Below are 6,000 nucleotides of genomic sequence, written 5' to 3' on the forward strand. Positions count from 1 at the left end.
CCGGATGAAATAGACGGAAGTTTACCCGAATTTTTTCAAACTCAAGATGATGAAGGGTGTTCATCAAAGGGGCAAACAAGATATTTGGATGATAAGGAGTATAATCGTGCCCACCTTTACGTGCTATCTAATTGTGACCTCTTGGAGTCATACGAAACACAGTTTGTTAATGATTTCATTCAGAGGAATCCTAATATAAGTAAGGATGATGTTTGGGACAAACATGAGGACCAATTTCTATCATGGTTTCAGAAACATGTAATTGAGTTGAATATTCAAGATGATTTGATAAGAAGTTTGGCTTTTGGTCCTTCAAAAATGGTAAGAACGTGGAATCGATACTCGGTTAATGGGTTTAATTTTCAAACATTCAACCACGGTAAAGGTAAGGCTAGGTGCAATTGCTATTTCTTCTCTTGATGACAACGAATACTATGGTATAGTTGAAGATATCTTTGAAATTAGTTATAATGGACGTGACCGAGCTTATAAAACTGTCTTATTCAAGGTTGATTTGGAAGGATAATTTGTATTTGGAATGAGAGTACATGAACAATACAAGCTTGTAGAAGTGAATCGTACTAGAACATACTCTAAGTATGATCCATTTATACTTGCACATCAGGCTCATCAAGTGTATTTTGCTACTTATCCAAGCACAACAAATGATAGAAATCAAAATGCGTGGTGTGCAATCTTTAAGACAAAGGCACGGTCACAAGTTGATACAACTTTTTTCCAAGAAGAAAACGTTTCAAATGAAACACTTTTGTCTCCACCCGATGAAATCAACTATGAGCATGAGAATAAAGATGGTGAAGACATGGAAGAGGAAGAATATTATGAAGTGGAAGAGAGACTGCCGGGGGAGGATGAGGCGGAGGAGGAGGAGAGAAGGGAAGAAGAAGAGGAGAGGAGGGGGGAAGAGGAGGTGAGGAGGAGAAGGGAGGAGGAGAAAAGGAGGAGGAAGGACGAGGGGTTTGGAGATGAAGATGATTATGATGATGATGATGATGACGATGATGAGGATGAGGATGAGGAGGAGGACGACGACGATGATGAGTATGATTAAATTGGTATAATTTTGTATTTCTTCAAGAGTAAATAATTAAAATTTAGAAGTCCGTATAATTTTCATTTATCATTATTTGTGTTAATTTTTATTTGTATTACTGCAGATGGCTGGAGCAGAGTCGAGGTAGGAAGCGTGGAGGCTTCTCAGGTTCTAGTTCTGGACAGAGTACGCGTGCGGAGGAGGAGGAGTTTGTGCGTGAGGATCCGATGCAGACAGACGGTGACGGTGACGGTGAGGTGACTGACGCTACCGACGAGCCAGCACGGGTGCCGATACGGTACACTTCGGATCATCGGATGATTCTTGAGCCGACGGGATTATGGTAAGTCTTATTCTTTATTAGTCTGCTATTACTATTATTATTATTATTATTATTATTTTTTTTTGTAAAATAATAATTGTTTCTAATTTTACATGTTCAAAATAAATGCAGGTTTATGGACGATTGCGTGGTACGAGGTGTCACGAAAAGCACGAAGACTAATTTCGTGGGTCCAATTCCTACATCGTGGACACAAGCTTCTAATGCACAAAAAGAGGCATGGTTCAATAACTTTCGGGTATATATTTTCCGTAGTTCTTTGTTTTAGAAACCAAATAATTAATTTTGATAAATTTTTTAAGAAACAAGGTTAGACTTTTATTTTATACTGATATGAAATTTTGTCGCCTTTTTTTTTGTAGCTATCATTTGCTTGGTCACCGTCTCAAGAACAGAATGTCCGTAACAGGTACAATGACGTCGGTACTCGACGATATCAGGACGTGATCTGGAAGACGATCAGGCGCCCGAAGGAGCCAGAGCACAAAGGTATTTAATTAACTTGTTTTGCTATTTGTATTAATTAGCATATACTCTCTTATATTATAAATAATATCAGTAACTTATTAGTTATGATTTCATATGTGTAATTGTAGGTGAGAAGTATGAAGGCTTAATAAAGCATACCAAAAGTGAAGCTTTTCAGAAGAAGTCTAAGCAAGCATTCCTCAACAAAAAAGGAGGAAAGGAAGATGCCGTGAACGAGCCTACTCATTACGGGGGATCACGATCGTTCTGGGATCGTGTATTGGGTGTAAGTTTGTCTATTATTTCACACTTTTTTTGGTTTTCAATGCAACATGTTTATTTTATGTTAGATTTTTTGTTGATTTTCTAACATGTATGTTTTTTTTTTCATTTCAGAAAGGAAAGAAGAAGTCAAAGCCGATTGCGACGGTACGAATCAAGCTTTTCGGACACGCATTCCGGGTTGACCACAAAGGTGTTAGAAGTTGGACTAAGCCAAAAGACAAGCAATTATATGTAAGTTTTCCCTAACACTTAATTTTTGTTAATTTATTCTCTTTTAAAATGTCGTATATAAGGTGGTTACCATATTAACTTACAACCATTTGTTTAATATTGTAGGAAGCATTTGAACAAGAAAAAGCCGCCAATCCAGAAAAACCAGATAATGACATATGGTATGAGTTGGTGAATGGCTTCAAGAAAGGGCACGTTTATGGTACCAGAAGTTCAACACCGGCTTTCTATGAGAAAACGCGTAGGAGGTCGACTTCAACAATTCCCAGCACCACGTATCAACCGGGAATTATTAGTCAACTTCAAGCTCAAGTAAGAGAGCGTGATGAACGTGAAGCCAAACGTGATGAAGAATTCCGCCAAATGAAGGAAAGAATGACAATGTTTGAGAATTGGTGGCAAGGTTGTAACCCCGGACCTAGACCCAACTACGATCCAAATGATCCGCATGGTCCACAAGGGGGGAGTGGAGCCGGTGTTGGCTTCCAAGTAAGATGATTTTAGCATGTAAGCTTGTAAAACTTGAACTTTAGACTTGAACTTTAGAATAGCTTAGCTTGTAAAACTTTCATTTTCAATATATGAAATGAAGTTTGAGAAAATGGGTGGTGTTGGGTTGAAATGTATGGTGTTGTGTGTGTTGAAATTTGGGATGTATGGCGTTGTGGAACATCGGTTTGTATGCAGGTTGTAAATATTTGGCTAGCAATGAAAACGAAAAAAACACCAAAACATACAGTGGCTTTTGCGACTGAATAAGGGCTTTGGCGACTGATATTCAGTCGTCAAATTGGCGACTGATTTAGGGTAGTCGCCAAAATGGCGACTGAATTTCAGTCGCCAAAGCCCTAATTCAATCGCCAAATTTGCTCAGTGATATTGGCTACGTCACCCAAATTTGGCGACTAATACCAAATTTAGCGACTGAAATTCAGTCGCCAATTTGGCGACTACCTCAAATCAGTCGCCAATTTGGCGACTACCATTTCAGTCGCTATTTTTGTCAATTGGCGACTGATTTGTCAGTCGCCAAATTTGGCGACCGACATTAGTCGCCAAAGTTAGAAAAGGTGACTAAAGTCTGCGACTGACGTTTGGCGACTGAAATCAGTCGTCAAATTGATTTTAGCGACTGATTTCAGTCGCCAAAATCGGTCGCCTGTTTTAATTCTTTTTGTAGTGGTAGTGGAGAGAGTGTAGAGATTTTCTTACGAGGCAATGAAAGGCTTCTCTATAATGTAATGTATGTAGACAACATTACTAGCCTTTGCATTACTTTCAACAATCCCTCATGTAATAGCCGCCCTATTAGGGACCCGTTGACTGAACCATTGACGATGAGAGATCCTTAGTAGAGATGGAAGAGGGAGTTATATCACATTCTGTATTAAATACTCGACCTAGGACGGGTCACTCGGTCGAGTAACGTTGGTACTCAACCGAGTGCAAGGTACTCGACCGAGTATGCCGAGTACGCGTTCTGACAGAGTGTTATTATATAACACGGAGGTTACGCCGTAATTCTTTTGCACTACACATTTCATCATTTCTAAACCTAGTTTTCTCTCTCTCTCTCTCTCTCTCTCTCTCTCTCTCTCTCTCTCTCTCTCTCTCTCACAACCCAATCTTGAATTAACCTTGAACCCCAATCCGGGAAGGGAATAGCTTATACATGGAGTCATCATCGAGTCGGATCGTCGCAGTCGTCGACATCTGGTTGTTCTTCAAGATAAGTTTATAGATATTGGTTTATCATTTGTCAATCTTAAATAGAATAGTGATAGAGAATGATTGTGGTTTGAAGGGTGTGATGTGGATTCTTGCTTGCTGTGGTAAGATTGATGCGTTTCTATGAAATAGCGAAAAAGTAGGGTCTCCCTACTTAGTTTTAGTTTATGGTTGCTTGTTTGTTTGTGTTACGTGATTATCCTTGTTGTGGGTACCTTGATGAGTGGATTAAGTTACAGTATGGAGATGGTTATGATGATGTTGTTGTTGTTGTTACTAGTATTGGATTGTGAAGCCATTGTCAGGAGATGGTAGATCTTCACCCTCATGTTCGCCCCTTGTGGCTCCCGCCACAAGGGTGGTGTGCACATTAATGATCTGGGTTCGCTCGTTGCAATGAGCGGGGATTAGGTGGCAAGGCTGCGGTCTCCCACCGACGATGTTGGTGACATGTTGCGATGGGAACCAATGGATACTACATGGTTGGAGTGGTGGAGTTTGGCAATTGTTGGTTTGAGTTGTATTGTTATATTGAGTTACTTTTCTACTGTCCTTATATCTTGTTACTGACTTGTGTGGTGTGTTTGTTGTGTTTCTTCTCTTTGTCCATGTATACGGTTATCCATTTGATATAGACGACAAATGGTGAGCAGTGAGACTTTTCAGGTTGTTATGGTTGATGTCTCGTTGTACCTACTGGGTTGAAGAGGTCGCATGACATATAGTTGGCTTTTTTCGATAGTAGTTTCACCAGTTGTATTGTCTTATAATGTCATAGTTTAGTTCTTGTCCCTTTGTTTCCGCTGAAAGTTGTAAAGAGATTATTAATTGTTCTTTTATGGTCTATTTGATATACCCACCTCGGGCAACCGAGATGGTAGCGCCTTTACTTACTGAGGAAGGTCTAGTTAAGGCTCCTTGGTATGTGGGGGTGTAACAAAGTGGTATAAGAGCGACGATTTTGGAACCTGAATCAATGAACCAAATGAATATAGGGTGTCAAATTAAAATGAACCTGGTGTATGTGTGTTGGGAGCCCTCTTATGTCGGTTTTGGGTGAGAAGGCGCCTTCATCTCAGAATCCCGACCCTAACATGCTTAAGCCAGCAACTCCGCGTGGGGTAAAAGTGTGGGATTATATGTGTGTGTGCTGGTTGTGTGAAGTGTGGTCATCTTAGGTTCCATATTGTAGTTTGGTAAAAAGGTTGAGACAGTTATGATGCAAGAGATGGTATGTAATTGTGCACGTCAACGAGCTCGTGCGGTTAGCTTAGAGTCCTATGTATGTTGGTTATGACAAATGAAGGAACGAGTAATGTCAACGTTATAGTATATATAAATGTATTTATATTATGTGTGAATGACATATGATATTGTATCATGGAGTAATTGAGTGAATATTTCTATGCATATGACATCGTTGATAATTTAATCAAGCTTTAATTGTATTGTGTGTGCGTAACAAGATAAGTTTTGTGAAAAGATTATATGGAGATACCACATATTTTGTGCGATTAAATTGAAGTAGGTATGTGTAGGTGGTAAGTTACATAGTGTGTGATAGAATTCTTGGGTTGTATTTGAAGAAGGTGACAATTTTTCATAAATCAAAGGGTTTCTTCTTCTTTTATTCATCATTATTGTTCTCTCCCTAAAGTTTGGTATAATTCCTTAATCTCTACTTTATTTCTTGTTAGTGTTTGTTATTTACTTACTTTGTTCATCATGTTTGCTATTGCTATGATGCTCTGACAACATTATTTGCATGATCAACATGATAATGAGTGAGTAGTCTTTTAGCTAGCGTTGATGGAGGATTAGGGGGAATGATTAAAGGGTATATCCATACTTCATGAGTTCATTTTGTTAATTAAATTGTTGTTGGAAGTTA

Source organism: Silene latifolia, chromosome 3, assembly GCF_048544455.1.
Source record: "Silene latifolia isolate original U9 population chromosome 3, ASM4854445v1, whole genome shotgun sequence".
Lineage (NCBI taxonomy): Eukaryota > Viridiplantae > Streptophyta > Magnoliopsida > Caryophyllales > Caryophyllaceae > Silene > Silene latifolia.